At 41.9% G+C, this 17,343-nt stretch overlaps 1 protein-coding gene and 1 long non-coding RNA gene across 2 annotated transcripts in view; one reads left to right on the top strand and one right to left on the bottom strand.

Moving 5' to 3' along the window:
• RORA (RAR related orphan receptor A) overlaps window positions 1–17,343 on the top strand; it is a 778,196-nt gene that overhangs the window by 541,201 nt on the left and 219,652 nt on the right. The gene's annotated exons all lie outside the window — the stretch shown is intronic.
• The window catches only part of LOC139035628 (uncharacterized), a 70,197-nt gene continuing 63,289 nt past the window's right edge, over window positions 10,436–17,343 (bottom strand). Inside the window, exons 2-3 of the long non-coding RNA XR_011488258.1 lie at window positions 12,743–12,866; window positions 10,436–10,770 (exon numbers count right to left, since the gene is read on the bottom strand). This is a non-coding gene — a long non-coding RNA (uncharacterized lncRNA). The remainder of the gene's footprint in view (window positions 10,771–12,742; window positions 12,867–17,343) is intronic.

The raw sequence follows: 17,343 nt of genomic DNA on the forward strand, positions 1-17,343 counted from the left end.
GTGGGGAGGTTCAGAGGGCCCATTGGATACCCTTTTCCTACCAGAGCCTTAAGTTGAAGCCTCAGTCGAAGGAGCCAAGTTTCTTTGCCAGGAGCACGTTGAGCAAACACCCATAATCATGTGTGCAAATTGGTGATGAACATGAAATCAAGTATGTATGCAATTAGTTTTATGTAAATCTTACAGGGCTCCTGAGATCATCAGAATGAGGAGCAGATCCGGGAGCCCAGTATCAAAGAGGAGATAGAATAAATTCGAAGGGATGGAGTGATATTCTAGGCTGGAGAATGGCAAGTGTATAAGCTAAGAACTGGGCACAAGGTGGGAATTCAATGAAAGAAGAAAGAGTTGTTGGAGGAAGTAGCCAAGGAGAATCTTAAAAGAGGACTGATGTGGGAGTGAGAAAAGGGGGTGGTCCTAGGGGACCACAAGAATAACTTCAAGTAGAAGATCATGGATGCTTAAAGGGAATTCTTGCTTTCTGAGGGGCAGATTAGAGTCAGTGAGTTAACTCAGGGATTAGGGAGAGGTCTTCCCTTTGTAATAGCCAGCAGTAAACTAGTTTGTCATTCTGAGTTGCTTCGACAGGTACCCAATTCAGCACTAGCAAACCAAGACCCACAGATGCCCACAAAAACTGAGGGCTGTCAATCACCTGGTTAAGTTCCAAAGTTGAGCAAAGTGATATCTTTCCTCAGAACACACCCTATATCTCTGTTTGCCAAACAAATGACATTGTTACTATCTCAAACACACACACACACAAAACAAGTAACAACATCTCCTGAGCTAGGTAAGAATCAGAAACTATTTATTATAACAATGTGTCAAAAAATGTAGTTCACATCAGAGGCAAGTAGTTTATTAATTGGAATTTTCTCTTGGGAGTTTTTCCTTTTTTGAAAGTGATTTTAGCTGAGGCCTAACTCTCTAGAGAACTTGGCCCTAGAAGAGTTTGAAGCTGAGAAAGTGCTACTCGGGCTACTGTTTTCAGGCTTGCTCCATCTTTCCTGAAGCACCGTCTTCGGTGCATCAGTTATTGATCAACACGCTGGTATAGGCTTCTATCTCCAGGGAGGTTGTGTAATGATGGGAAGATGGATCCTGCCCATAGAATTTTTACAAAAAATGATCCTTAAGACAACAGGGCCAACACATTCTCTCTCAGGACTCCCAGGATCAGATCCCTCTCAATTCAAGAGATGCAGACTTGTGGCATGGTTCCTGTTGATTTAGTAGAGAATACCAAACCCATCATTCAAAGCCCCCTGACCCCTTCTTCCCAAAGGCACCTTGCCCCAAAATACCACACACAAACACACATTGCAGAAGGCCATGGACACCAGCATGATCCACTACACCTAAAAAGACAATGAGAGGCAAAAACAGGCACACAGCCAGTGCACTATTTAAGAGTCCTATGTCAAGCAGTGCATAGAAAGATTGAGTTATCCACACCATCAGTGGGATCCAAGTCTGCCTTCTGAGGAAACCACCAGGTTAAAAGTCAGGAAATGTGGATATTTCCACTGGCAGCCCCATTAAAGCTCAGGCCACATGAGCACTCTGTGGGGAAGGGCAAATCATCCGGTAGAACTGTCCTGTCTTGTTGTTCATTTAGCAACAGTATCAAACTTGATTCTTTTTTTCAATGAGTTGATGGGGTGCTTAGAGGTCATGCAGAGCGTGTGTGTGCTGAGTTGCTTAGTCATGTCCAACTCCTTGTGGCCCCATGGACTGTAGCCCTCTAGGCTCCTCTGTTCATGAAACTTTCCAGGCAAGAATACTGGAGTGGGTTGTCATTTCCTACCCCAGGGGATCTTCCCAACCCAGGGATGGAACCTGCATGTCTTGCGTCTCCTGCACTGGCAGCCGGATTCTTTACCTAAATTACTAGGTGTGTGCTGTTTTCACCGCTCTTGGTACAGTTCCATTTCCTAAACTGAGACACGCTGATGATGTTGATAAACCTTCATTATACTAGCCACCTCCCTTCCACCTGGGACCCTAGAGGATTAGTTAGACAGTATCTGTAACATACTTCATGCTCCTTAGAGAAAGCTTCTACATAAAAGCAAAGTGTTATTATTTCTAAGAGGGATGATACTTATTAGCTCCTTATAGGATCATTAAGCAAATAGATTATGCTTCCCTTTAGAGGAATTATCTCCCAGTTTTCCTAATTCTTAATGGTCTCCAGAATGGAATATATACTCATAGAAAAAAAAAAAGCAAGTTGGTTGGTGAAGGAAAATGGGGTGGATTCCTAGCCATAACTCAAGAAGCTTGTTTTAAGGACTTAGTTCCCAAAGAAAATAGACACTACTATCACCTTCCCTCTGATCTTATAAAATGCCCTTGTCTCTTTCATAACAATTCTATGGTAAAGATAGCTCTGCATTTCTCTCTATGTTCATTTTAAGGCCTTTTGACCCTTAAAATTGTTGAATCCTTTGATTAAATCACATTGTAGTTGAGTAACTGCTTAGAAGTCATAGGGTCATCATGGCGCTCACACTTGTATTGATATCTTACAAATTAATAATGTGAGTTATGAGTAGAATTTTCTAAATCCAAACTCCAGTCCACAGAAATTTCAGGAAAGACTCAAATCAGTCTCCATTTTTCTATTCACCTCTTTTTCCAGATCGTGTCAGAATGCCTTATTCGGCATTTATACAAGCCCAGCCTTCTCATGAAACCAGTTTGACGTGCCCTGGGTTTTGGATAACTTACTGCAGTGAGGTGCGAACTGCCTAGATTTCTTCATTATGTATGTAGGGAACTGCTCATTTTTTTCTTTTTCTTTTTCTTCTCTTTCTTCCTTTTGTCTGGCAAGAAAATTCCATGGTGAGAATAAGAATCTTGCTGGAGGCAAGCGAAACAAATCACAAAGTAGGAAACAAGACCAAAAAAAGAGAGAGAGAGAGACGCCTTAAAGTAAGTTGTTGAGTGAGTTTTAGAGAAGAAAACCCACAGCCAGTGTCTGTAGTGCCTCTGTGAGCCCATGGGGAGCAGCTGGCCCCCAGCATCACAGGTAGAAGCTCACGCAAATCAGATCTTAATCCATTAAACTCATTCACAGGAACATGTAATGTAGGTCAGTGTGGAGAGCAATGTGGCGTCGTGTGCAAGCTCATTCACTATGTAGAATGACGTGAGTCAGGGGCGTTCGGTGTGGAAGATCGGAAGCCAGTATCTTGTAATCCGAAAGGTAACCGTGGGATGAACTGAATCAGTCGCCATTAATGCCTGCTGTAGTGTCTATAACACAGCATGCTGTGAACTGGCACCCGTCCGACCTAGATGATGCATTTGAAACACTCACAACTTCAGTTCTAGCTCCTCATTCTTTCCAGAGCATTTATGGCCATGTCTTTCAAGTGTCTATCTTTTCCATTTATTTTATTTTCTAAGAAAGTTAATGCTTCTCTGAGTGATTTAAGCAAAACTCAGTCAGCTTCTGTGAACAGTAAAGGCAGGGAGAAAGGAGACAACAGAAACCTTTGCCTGAGAGAGCTCGGGTGATTGTTTTTATTTTTGCATCTCAGTCTCCTCAACCGCACCCTCTAGGAGTGTGCCTTCAGCATCTTCAGGGAGCCACCCAGGCAGTCTGACAACAGGCTTTGTGGGTTGTGTATGCTCTTAGGATGGGTGTGATGAAAGGAGTGCGGCCACATCCTCCTTTCTTCATAACCACAGCCTGATATAGCTCCTCCCACAACTCCTCTCCAGCCCAAAACCATGAAAAAGCACCCCCAAAAAAGCCAAAATGTAGACACTTTGGAAAAATCCTTGACTTTAAGCTTTGCCTATTCACGTTTGGAGCCACCCATCTTTGTCACAACTGTATTGCGGGGGTTTAAAGCATATTTTTTTAGAATCAATTTTTTAAGAGATTTTAATAAAATATCAAAATCAAATTCATTTCATTGCCCCCACTATAGAAGTGAAACAACATTCATTATTGAAATAACAGAAAAGCTATCAAAGCGGAAAGAAGGAAAAGCACTAAACACACAGTTAAAAGTTTTATATTTCCTTCTGGACCTTCCTCCTTCCTTTCTTTTCTTCCTTCTTTCCTTTTTTCTTTCTTTCTGCACAGCAAAGGAAACCATCAATACAGTGAAAAGATGACTTACCAAGTGAGAGAAGATATTTGCAAATCAAATACCCAATAAAGGGGTTAATATCCAAAATATATAAAGAACTCATACAAGTTAAACAACAGGAAAAGAACAACCCGGTTTTAAAAATGAGCAGAGGAGATGAATACTCATTTTTCCCAGAGATGTACAGATGGCCACAGGCACATGAAAAGATGGTCAGTGTCACTAACTTTGCTGCTGCTGCTGCTGCTAGGTCACTTCAGTCGTGTCCGACTCTGTGCGACCCCATAGACAGCAGCCCACCAGGCTTTCCCGTCCCTGGGATTCTCCAGGCAAGAACACTGGAGTGGGTTGCCATTTCCTTCCCCAATGCATGAAAGTGAAAAGTGAAAGTAAGTCTCTCAGTCGTGTCCGACTCTTAGCAACCCCATGGACTGCAGCCTACCAGGCTCCTCCGTCCATGGGATTCTCCAGGCAAGAGTACTGGAGTGGGTTGCCGTTGCCTTCTCCACACTAACTTTAGGAAAAGGCAAATCAAAACCACAATGAATTGTCACCTCACACCTGTTAAAATGGCTATCATCCTTCTTTTCTTTCCTGTGAGTCCTCTTTTTTTTTTTCTTAAGTCCCAGGTAGAATGTTTCCAGGCTCAAATATATGGTATTTGGATATATACTGCTTTAATCAACACTCGGGGGTGAGTAAGGGTGAACCCTACATCATCCTCTTCCACCACCTCTCCAGCACCTTCCCCACTCACATCAGTCAGAAAAGGTGTGTGATGTGAGCTGGCGTCTTCTTGGTCCCTAAAGCAACTGGAAAAAAAAGGTTAGAGTGACAGCAGCCTAATTGCCCTTAAGCAGATTAAGTCTCCTAGTTCTAGTGGTAAAACCTGCTGGTTACTGTCCTCATCTACCCTGCTCAGCATCCACTGTTGATTAATTGCAAATATCCGTGCTTCAAGACAGAGGGGTAAACACTTGTGCCCCTCTGGCGTTCACTGCATGTTCTCTGTTCATTGAGGAAAGTGGAGCCAGATGGGAATGTGGCCAGCAATGCAGCTGGCTTTTCTATGCATGTTTCTGTAACACATCTTAGTGCTATATTTGTCAATGGACTTAGGGCCTCAGAGAACTTTCCAAGGTGAAAACCTAACATTGCTTCCATGGACATTGAGGGTAAAGCCCTTAACCCTGGGACTTAATGAGAACAAAATTAAGTACTTCTTTAAGCAGCTTAGATTTATCTTGTCAATATAAGTGATGGGAGGCTTCTTTGTGTGCTTTCGAAAAGAGATTGTATGTGTGTGTTAATCTAAAGCATCGTCTCCTTGCTTCATTATATCACCATCCACACTGTTCCTTTGTGATAGACAGGGTTCATCTATTCCCCTGCTCTAAACTTAATTACTTTGCAATTAATTCTTTGTTGAAAATAGCAAGGCTCCTAAACTCAGAACATCTCATTGTGAGAAAGGCTGTTTATGGATAGAGGTCAAGAGGACGTATCAGAATATTCCGCAGCTCTGCCACAGATATTTTGAATGAAAATGGCAGGAGAGAAAAAGCCCATTCCAAACGAGTTTGCCATGGAAAGTGAGGCTTCCTCCCAAATTGAGTTAAGAATTTTAAACTTAATCTGATAGAAAGATCTCAGCGCAGTCATCTTAACAGCTTACATTTTTCTAGGGCTTGCCTTGTGGCAAAAACTAGCACATGAATTATTTTACCTAATCCTTATAAAAATCTCCCCAGCAAGGTATTATCAACACTATCTTATAAATGACAATAATTTCTTAAGATTATACAGCTGTCCCCTAAAGGGGTTCATTTCACATGGTTGTTACTGAATAGTTTGCACACATAGGTTGTGGACACCACCATGCCAGTTTTGCAGATGAGACAAGTGAGGTTTCGAGAAATGACTTGCCTAATATGTCACAGATGGCAAGTGCTGATCCCAGCCTCAGACTCTTATTATCTGCCTGCACTCTCAGCTATGACCCTAAATTACCTCCCTCCCAAAGTCCTTGTCCTTATCCTCCACCAGCCTGGGGAGACAGTCTTTTAGGGGGTGGATCCAGTATGTCGATTGGGTCAAATTAAGTCTTCCTTGGAAGGGATTCAGAGGAAATTGCAGAAGTGTGTACTTTGAAGAAGATGCTGCTGCCTCATGTATCCTGGGGTCTGTGAGGATCCGAGGCTGATGAATCAGTCCCTGTGGTACCCACAACCCTTTCCAAATATTACTTCATCAGCCTTCCTCCCAGACCTTGGAGGTCAGTGGTGAGCACACCAGTGACACAGTGGAGGAGGGTACCGTCTTTCTCTTGTACAAAAATGGGTGCCTAAGACAAGATCAGGCAAAATCAGAGCCTCTAAAGAAAGGGTCAGGCACCTCCTGTATCATGTGCTATGGAGCAGGATCTGGGTACCGCTAGGGGTTTACACATGGTAAATAACAGATGAATGTTGTTGAGTGTGTGGCTGACTGAGTTCTCACAGTTATAGGGACAGAGGGGAGGCAGTACAGTGGTGAGTTCTGAATACATTTCCCACTTTACCCTACCTTTAGAGAAATTGAATCTCCAATTAAAAGTTTCTCAGTCATACCAGCTCACTTCCTCTGGGAAGATTCTTCTCACTTCTTCAGAGCCCTCTGATCCGTGGTGGCTCTCGTCCAAGCCATTCTTCAGAAAGTTAACATATAAGCATTGTCTTGTGTGTCATGGTGCTTTTAGGAAGATACGGTACTCATATAGAACTGTGCATTTCTTGAAGGCATTCACTGTTTTTCCTTTAATTGTGGTGTAATGGACAGAAGGCATTCACCTTTGATTCATTCAGCAAACATCCCAGAGAGATTTTCTAAGGAGTCGCCAAGTGCCAGGTGCCATGGCAGGAGCTTAAGATTCAGAAACAAAAGTCTCTGTACTTAATGGGAAGGGGTAGTATTTTCTATCTTTGAGAGGGAGTGTGGTGGGTGATAGAGGGTACATAAGAGATGTGTTTAGACAATTAAGTAAATAAAAGATAATGTGGCATGACAGCTACGAAAATGGTAAGCAGGGAGAAGAGAGGCAACTTTGGGGGAATTTAGAAAAAGCACCCCTGGACTTCGCTGGTTGTCCAATGGTTAAGCATCCACCTACCGATGCAGGGCACATGGGTTCGATCCCTGGTCTGGGAAGATTCCACGTGCTGCAGGGCAACTAAGCCTGTGGGCCGCAACTGCTGAGCTCTAGAGCCTGTGTTCCTCAACAAGAGAAGCCACCGTAATAAAAGGCCCACACACCACAACTAGAGAGTAGCCCCCATCCGCTGAAACTAGAGAAAGTCCACGTGCAGCTTGACCCAGTGCAGCCAAAAAATAATTTTTCAAAAAAGAAAAATCACCCCTTCCTAGAGGTGGATGCAGACCCACACCTGGCCTCATAGACTCGTGGAGGAAATATGTCCCGCCCATCCTTTAACCAGCGCCTGTGAGCTGTGATCAGGCTGCACAATAAACCGAGGCCCGATGAAGGGTGAGCTGGGTGCCGGAGTCAAGCAGCAGAGTCTGAGTGTGCTGGTAAACGGAGTCTGCGCTGAGTCTTTGGAGGTTTTGTGGGAATTAGCCCAGGAAAGAAAAAAGGTATACCATTCCTGGCAGAGAAAACAGAAGACCAGAAAGCTCAGAGGTCTTTGAGAACATGACATACTTGGGGAGTTGTAAAGGCTGAGAAACCAGGTGCCTTTCATCATTAAGTAACTTCCTTGATGCCTTGAATAATGCATTCTTTTAGGAAAATGTTTATTGCTGGTGAAATATATCAGTGAAGATTCCTGACTTTTTCCTTGCTTTATCTACTAGCCTGTCCTCACACACATATGCACAAAGTAGAGAAGGACAAGTTTATACTCAGTTCCCACATCCCTTGGACTTCAGTTCCCTGTGAATGGAGTAAAAATTGTCCCTTATGCATCGTCATGTTGGCTCTGCCTCCTCCAGCTTCTGCAGCACTGACGATGTCAGGTTTGGTGGGACTGGATCAAGGTCAGCCTGCCTGCTTCCCTCCCGTGACTGTAGGCTTTACTTCACCTTAAGGAAAGCACTGCTGCTGAAGATCGGATTCTTTATTCCCTCTCTGCTGGCAGTTGTCCTTGCGAAAGGGAATAATAAAGAAGAGTTGTTATATTTTAGATGCTTTTGAATAGAATGGGAAATTGTTATTCAAATCCCAATTGATGCCCAGAGTGCACATTACTTTTTCCCATGTTCTAGGTTTTTTTGGTTTTTTTTTTCATAACATGTGTGCTTTCCCCAGCCACCCACCCCCCCTCATGTCTCCTAATGAGCACAGTTCCCACATCTGGACAGGACAGCCCTCTCTGCAAGGTCCTTCCTGTCTCTCTGACCTCCCTGGCTTTCCTCCTGGACAAAAAGCAGATCAGCTAGCGCAATAGCATCGGGAGTGTCACAGCGTGTTCTGTGTACTGTGGGAAATCAGTGAATGGAGCCTGCTTAGCTTCTGGAATATAATTCTGATCTAAGCAAACTTGGGTAAGGAGCACATGGGCCTAATTTATAAATCGGCTCTATTTGGAAAACTACTGGTAACTATTAAAATGTCACCAGTAGTTTTCACTGGGGGCAAAAACAAAATATTCTACAGATAAGAGGGAAACTTGAAAGTTTCTAACACTGCTATAGAAAGTGTTAGACATTGGTACTACAGTTCTCTGCTTCTCCCTATGATCACCTTTTTATGCACAAATCATGTGCCCAGGCTTTCTTGGTGAAAATGAGTTTAAGAAATGAATGCTTTAAATCTTAATGTTAGCCTCATTTTCTAAGGAAGGAGTGAACTAACTCAAATTCTATACATAAAACTTTTGGTCTAGAATTTGGATCTAAGCCTTTTGATATTCCTAACTTTTTCCTGACATGACAGACACAGTGACATATCTCACTTGGGAGGAGAACAAAGAAAGACATAAGATAGTTGGTGTATTGTTTAGACTCAAATCTCAGGAAGTGGAGTAGAATAATTTATCTACAAGCTTAAGCTAAAGAAAGAAAAACAGTGCATCTTATAGATAAGATTAAATAGATAAATTCCATTTAAATTTTAAAATTGGCTATAAAGAATACAATCACAATAGTAATTTTTTTTTTTTTTTAATATAGGCAAATGAGACTTCCCTGGTGGTCCAGTGGCTAAGATTGTATGCTTCCAAAGCAGGGGACCTGGGTTTCATCCCTGGTCGGGGAACTAGATCCTATGTGCCACAACTAAGACCCAGTGCAAAATAAATTTTAAAAAATTTTTTAATAAATAAAATTTTAAAAATAAAATATAGGCAAATATATTTTGGGGATAGACAAAGTCTTTATGGGCATATAAACAAAGACAGAAACTATAAATAAAAGACTACTATATTTGATTCTATCCCCTTAAATAAAATAAAAATTTTTAAATTGCTCATGGAAAAATAATAATCCAAACAAAATAATAACCCAAACAAAGACACTTGAGAGTCCCTTGGATGGCAAGGAGATCAAGCCAGTTAATCATAAAGGAAATCAGTCCTGAATATTCATTGAAAGGGACTGATGCTGAAGCTGAAGCGCCAATACTTTGGCCACCTGATGTGAAGAACTCAGTCATTTGAAAAGACCCTGGTGCTGGGAAAGATTGAAGGCAGGAGGAGAAGGGGATGACAGAGGATGAGATGGTTGGATGTCATCAGCAACTCAATGGACATGGGTTTGAGCAAGCTCCAAGAGTTGGTGACAGACCAAAAAGCCTGGTGTGCTGCAGTCCATGGGGTCGCAAAGAGTCGGACACAATTGAGTGACTGAGCTGAAACAAAATTTAGAAAAAGAAATAAACAATATATGATTAACTTTGCAGAATTATTATAAATTGGTAGGACTAATAATACAATACAAAAATAAGCAGAAATTATGAACAGGTAACTAGCAAAAGAGGAATATAAAAGCAACAATCTTAGACAAAGCAATCTCATAAGTAAACAAAGATATGTAAATTGAGAGGAGATAACTTTTTAGCCAACTGAGTATCAATTTCTTTTTGATGATGATGTTCTGTGTACTATACTCTAGGAATTATAAGTTGATGAACACTTTTCCACAGGATATCTTAGTGATATATATTCATTTCTTTTTAAAAGTTAAGCTATTAACAAGGTTCTTTTAAAAAAATCATACATTAATAAAGATACATGTAATAAGGATACTTAGAGTAGAATTATTTTTAATAACAAAAAAAAAGAAATGGCATAAAAGACTATGATTATTAATAAGTGGTAGAGTTAATACGTTTTAATTTTCTCCTTAAATCTTTAAAAATCTGTCCAGATATTCTACAGTAAATGTACATTACTTTTATGCTCTTAAATGATGATGGGTCTCAAGAAAATACTGGAAGGCCTTCCCAGTGGCATATCAAACAGGGGCAGGTGATGGGAATGGCTGGCCTGAGGAAGGAATATTTTGTCACTGACATTGTTTAGAATTGTCAGCCCGTGGTAAAAATCAAAAGCAAACGAGCATCTACCTGGGCTTTGTTCTCAAACCATCCCCGGCATGCTGTGCTGGCCTGCTGCTCCTATGGCATTCGCCCCTCCTTGGTATAGGACTGTGGCTGCTGACACTTCTGAAAAGAAAGAAGAAGGGCAATGCATCAATTTCAGCATTCAAGTATGTAAAAATCACGTGAGATCGGTACTTTTACCAGTTCTACAATAAAATACATAATCATTTCATGAGCACAAACACAGGAGCTTTTCCCAGCTCGCCTGGGTGATCTGGCTTCAGGAGTGGAGGGTACCACGTTCACACTGTCGCCTTTCATGTTCTGCGTGCGTGCAGAATTCCACAGGAGCCTCATTTGTCCCGTTAGACAGGAACTTCACAGGGGAGAATTGTTGGCTGACTGAGAGGTACAACTCCGCATTTCCATCCCGGAGGAACCGTGAATGAGATGCTATACAGTATGAATGGCTATCCCCCTAGGCACTCTATAAATTTATCATAAAGCACTGGATTTTGCAATAACAAAAATAACCATGAAATTGGAACAAAGTGTAAAAATGAGAAATTGATGTCTCTTCACGGTCACCCTAGACCCCAGATTGTACTGAGCAGAAGGTCTGGTTGCATTCACAGAAGACCAAGCCTTATTTGTTTCAGGGCAGGTGGAAACTCTGCAGTGTGTGAGTGGCTCTGAGTGTTGGGGAACAGAAAGTTAAACAGGAGCCCACCAGTTTTTCTAGAAGGAGGGACAACTCTACATGTTGAGGCCTGAGGACAGCTAGTTAGATGATACCTTGTTAGCTTTTAATATCCACTGTGTAACAGATCCATAGAAAGGTCCAATTTGGAGTTTCGGCTGTGATTAGGAGATTGGGGTGAGGGGAGGCCTCATTTGGGCAGCCGTGTAGGACCCAGAGCATCTAACTTGGAGCTCGTGGGTGTTTTTTTCTTTTCTTGGTTGAGCTGGGTCTTCATTGCTGAAGATGGGCTTCTCGAGTTATGGTGAGCTGGGCTACTCTTCATTGCGGTGCACACACTTCTTTCCTTGCACTGGCTTCTCTTCTTGTGGAGAACACGCCCTGGGCTCACTGGATTCAGTGGTAGAAGCATGCAGCCTCAGTAGTTGTGGTACATGGGCTTAGTTTCTCTTAGGCATGTAGAATCTTCCCAGACCAGGTATCAAACCCATGTCCCCTGCATTGGCAGATGGATTCTCATGCACTGTACCACCAGAGAAGTACCTAGGCTTGTGGTTTTTGGAAAAGCAGTACGTTTGGGTTTATGTAGCTCTGTAGATATTTGTTGTTGCAACTGGCCTGGCACTTGGTTATCTTTTAAGGAAGTCCTAACTAGAGGTAAAATTTGTGATACGGAAATTGCTCAAAATCCTACAAAAAGGAATCCATCCCAGCTGGAGTTGTGTTTCGTTCATTGTATCTCAGAAATCTCTCCCCCTGTTTATCATCTCAGCCAGCCAAGAGTGAGGGCTGAGCGTAAGTCTCCTTTTAGACATCAGACCCTCACTTTTGGTCCCCTGTAAAACCCTTTAGAATCTCAGGAAACAGTTTCTATGTTTCCCAGACTAAATTTAGGTATTGTTTCTCTATTGTATCAGTTTAAGGAAAGGACCATCTCACACTCATTGATTTAGAAATGATTAGAAGACTGTCATACAGAGTGAAGTAAGTCAAAAAGAGAAAAACAAATATTGTATACTGTCACATATGTGTGGAATGTAGAGAAATGGTACAGACGATCTTATTTGCAAAGCAGAAATAGAGACAGATACAGAGAACAAATGTATGGGCACCAGAGAGGAAAGCAGGCGATGGGGTGGGCGGATGAATTGGGAGACTGGGATTGATATGCATACACTGTTGCTGCTATGTATAAACTAGATAGCTAATGAGAACCGACTTTATAGCCCCGGAATGCCACTCAGTGCTCTGTGCTGAGGTAAAAGGGAAGGAAATACAAAACAGAGTGGATATATGTGTGAATATAGCTGATTCACCTTGCTGAAAAGCAGAAACTAACACAACATTGTAAAGTAACTCTACTCCAATAAAAATTTATATTAAAAAAAAACCTACCAAAAAATGATCAGAAGAATTGCTTTACTGTGTCCTTCAAAGTATTAAATGCCTCCGAGGCCATCTCCAGTTTAGGAAAATCAGGTCCTTTACTTTTGCTCTTGCTTCCCCTCAGCATTTTCTCCTGCGGCAGAAATAATGCATTTAGTCATTTTGGGACAGCAGTTTAATACATTAATGATTGTAGGTGCTGTTTCTAGAATCTTGGCTCTGCAAAAGTAACCTGGTGAGAGGGTCAGTGGCAGTGAGTGAGGGTCCTGAAAAGTGAGGATTTTTGGAAGCCAGGATGCACTGCAGTGAAAGCACAAGCGTCCCCATCATCAAAACAGATGAGGAATCCTTGCTCTGTAGCCTGTCAGAGACACACGTGGCCTTGCAGCGGGCTGAGGCAGGGAGAGGAGAAAGTGAAAGGGGTATTAAAATGATACAAAATCAGAGAAATGTGGGCCTCCTGTTCTTCAGCTTCTGGAATTGGGAAGTTGATATCTAATCCAAGCCAGCTGCTTGAGGGGATTTGGCTAATTGGTAACTGAATTTTTCTGGAATGTCCTTTTTTTTTTTTTTGTAAGTCAGCCTAAGTGGAAAGAAAGTAGAACTCTCATCAGTGAATCAAATGGTGGGCAGGGCCAGCTGGGACGGCCAATTCTCCCTGGATCATGTACATATCACTCCATTCCTTGGCTGTACTTCCAGTGCAGGTTAAATGAATTGTTCCCATTAGCCAGTGGATAGGGCAGTTCCTTTAGATGAAGGAGACTCTGCACTTTGAATGTCACTGTGAGGAGAAGGTAGTCCTCACAGAAAAGTTGACAGTGCCACTTGTGGCGAGATTTGACTGTCATTGTTCCAACTGTATAAAATGATGACTTACCGGAAGGCTCAGAGTTTCAGCATAATATATAATAATAATAAGACTCATGTCAGCTTAGAAGTGCTGTCGGATTTCTCTGCAGCTTGGTACTTTATCTGAGACACGGTGGTCGTAGAAGAAGTAGCACTTTGGGCGAGACGCTGTCTGAGGCTGATTCATTCTGCTGTGGATGTTCCAGACTGAGTCACATTCACTCTGATTAGTCACTTTGCTTTCATTTGCTCAAACTAAAATCCTGAAAGTTTACCTGCTTCTTTAGTATGTTTTTTAGAGCCATATGGAAATCACCCTTCAGTAAGTGACACCAAACATGACTAGTGGGGAAAAAATATTAACAGTCAGGAAGATGTTAAGTTGGCTGAAAGGTTCCTGATGTCTAAGTTTAAGGCCATGTGACATATTGACATCCCACAATGGCAACAGGGAAATGGCTTGTTTTATTTGTTCTGCAACTTTGGAAATTGAGGCACAGGCTTGATTGGTGTAAATAAAGAACACTAAGATCAGTTATGTTCATCATATCACAATTGCAGGAATTATTTGTAATATTTAGATCATGCATAAGAATCTTTTAAAATGCAAAATAAAAACCAAGATGTTTGTAGGGAAAGTATATAAGCAGGAAGAAGCCCCTGTTGTGTATATTCTTTGATGGCCCTAAAAAAAGTCAACAGGCCCTCAAGTGACTAACAATGCAAAAGGAATATGCTAAGGGCTGCGCTAATAACATAACCTGCATTTTTCAGTGCCCTCCTCCCAAACACTTTCTGTTCTTGAATTTCATGGTGGTGAAGGGCAGTCATTGGACTTTCCTGGGGAGAAGAAATGACCTCCAGGAGCATGAATGGGGCTGATGTGAAATGGATGACCAGAATGGAATTTGGGTCACTGGTTGCGGCTTGGACTGATACTCCCGTATTGTAGGCATCTCCTCCTAAGCACCATTGAGTACAGGGATCATTGCTATCTTGCTGTATCCCCATCACCTAACTTAGTACCTGACAACATGGTCTGGGAGAGAACAATCATCCAGTCAACCAGGTTGTGTAGATGACAAGTCTGAAGCTTCATACTTGAGCAAATTCCACTTTGAGCTGAAAGATCTGTTTGTCCATATGTTGTCTATTTATTAGATGTTCAAATAGTTTCACATTTTCATTTGGTTCTGGGACCAAATAAGTGACAGTTCTGAAATTAGATAGAAGAGAAGGAAATGGCAACCCACTCCAGTGTTCTTGCCTGGAGAATCCCAGGGACGGGGGAGCCTGGTGGGCGGCCGTCTATGGGGTCGCACAGAGTCGGACACGACTAAAGCAACTTGGCAGCAGCAGCAGCAAAGCTATGTCACTGGATATGGGTTGATTTCTGAACTCATAGAGACCTTGAGAGTGCTGTTTTAATACTGTGGGTTGGAAGGGCAGAGAGCAGAGCAGAGGCCTGTATGTGGCAGAATGGATCCCCATGCATTTGGATAATAAAATCCGAGGGGTCCCATCTCTCCTTCTTGCAGCAAGGAGGGCCCCAGAGACTTGGGCAAGGCTCCTCCATCTTGTTCACAGATACAGGGAGTAGAACAAGGGGTACCCACTTGTGCAGGAGTAAACCATCTAAATTCTGGTTTATCCAATCCTAACTGCACAGAATGAGAAGGACAGTCAGACTGTAAAGCCAGAAAGCCTAGTGGTGAAAAAGTTAGCACTGGTGTGCATGATGGGAGAACACAGGGAGCTCCTGGAGCCAGGATTCAGATGTGTGTCTCTGATGCTGTTTGCTGGATGCTTTTTGGCTTTTCATGTGGGCAGGCAGGGAGCCCTTAAAGGATTCAACCAGACGAAGGAATAATTGCATGGACCACTGAAAACATCACATGGCTGAGCTCTGGCCCCAGCTCTACTGTACAGAGACCAGTTGACCTTGAACATGCCCCTCCATTCTTCTGACACTGTTTTCTTGCAGAAAAATAGTGTAACAATATCCTCACTGCTTACTTCACAGAGGGAGGTGAGGGAATCAGAAGATGGGTGGAAAATCTGCTGTCTGGTGTACAAGAGTGAATACATTGTTACAACAGCAAACTGCAAGTTGCCCTTGAATAATCTTCAAATGAGTTTTTTTTTTTTTTTTAATGTAGGACTCAGAGAAGAAAAAAAAAGAGAAAAAGTCCTCATGGAGATTGCTCCATCTTGTTAAATGAAGATCAGATTGCTATTCTAGATGATGAACTGAAAATTACCTGCAGAGGGGCATACCGTCCAAAAGAGGAAAGGGAGGTGGGGGAGGGTTGGGTTGGGAGTTTGGGGTTATCAGATACAAACTTACATATAGAGTGGGTAAACAACAAGGTCCTATTGTATATCACAGGGACCTATAGACAATATCCTGTCATAAACCACAACAGAAAAGAATATGAGAAATACATACACATACACATACACATATATACATATGAATCACTTTGCTGTATAGCAGAAATTAACACAACATTGTAAATCAAGTATACTTCAATAAAATAAATTTTTAAAAAGACATCCTACTTGCACAGTGGAAGGGACCACGGCAAGGTCCCCACCAAGGTTGAACAAAGCTCGGGCTCAGTTGTGCTTCCTGCTTGTCAGCATCTTGCCTCCCAAACGCATGCCATTTCCACTTGATGTTATCATGCTGAAGGGAGTTGAAAGGGACTTGGTGACAGATGTAGAGATCAAGCCCTGAGCCTTTGGAGCGGGAGCACTGACTCCAAGACCCTAGACTACCAGAGAACTAACCCTGGGGAGTATCAGATAGTGAGAACTCACACAAAGGAAACTACGATCGTACTTCAGTACAAGACCTGGCATCACCCAACCACCTGCACCCTGGGCGGGACTCCTCATCTAATCTAAACAACAAAGAAAACAAAAATACAAACCAAATCATCAGCAGACAGGATTACCACCTCACTCAACCTTACCCATCAGAGGAAAAACAAACAAAAACTCAGCACAAATCTCACCCTATATAAAGCTTACACAAACCACTAGACCAGCCTTATGAGGACAGAAACCAAAACGAAGAAAGAATTCAAACTTGAAGCCTGGGAAAAGGAGACCTCAAACACAGTAAGTTAAAAAAAAATAATAATGAAAAGGCAGAGAAATACTACACAAATGAAGGAACAAACTAGAAATACAGAAGTCTAAATAAATGAAGAGGAAGTAGGCAAACTACCTGAAAAAGAATTCAGAATAATGATAGTAAAGATGATCAAAAGCCTTGAAAACAAAATGGAGAAAATGCAAGTATCAATTAACAAAGACCTAGAAGAATTAAAGAATAAACATACAGAGACAATACAATCACTGAAATTAAAAATATTCCAAAAGAAATCAATAGCAGAATATCTGAAGCAGAGCAATGAATCAGTGAGCTGGAAGATAAAATGGAGGAAATACCTTCTGAAGAGCAGAATAAAGTAAAAAGAATGAAAAGAACTAAGGATAGTCTCAGAGACCTCTGGGATAATATCAAATGTACCAACATTTGAATTATAAGGATCCCAGAAGAAGAAGAGAAAAGAAATGATATGAGAAAATTTTTGAAGAGATTATAGTTGAAAATTTCCCCAACATGGGAAAGGAAATAGTCAATCAAGTCTAAGAGGCACAAAGAGTCCCATACAGAATAAATCCAAGGGGAAACATGCCAAAACACATGCTAATCAAACTAACAAAGACTAACACAAAGAAAGAAT

This window comes from Odocoileus virginianus, chromosome 6, assembly GCF_023699985.2.
Source record: "Odocoileus virginianus isolate 20LAN1187 ecotype Illinois chromosome 6, Ovbor_1.2, whole genome shotgun sequence".
Taxonomy (NCBI): domain Eukaryota; kingdom Metazoa; phylum Chordata; class Mammalia; order Artiodactyla; family Cervidae; genus Odocoileus; species Odocoileus virginianus.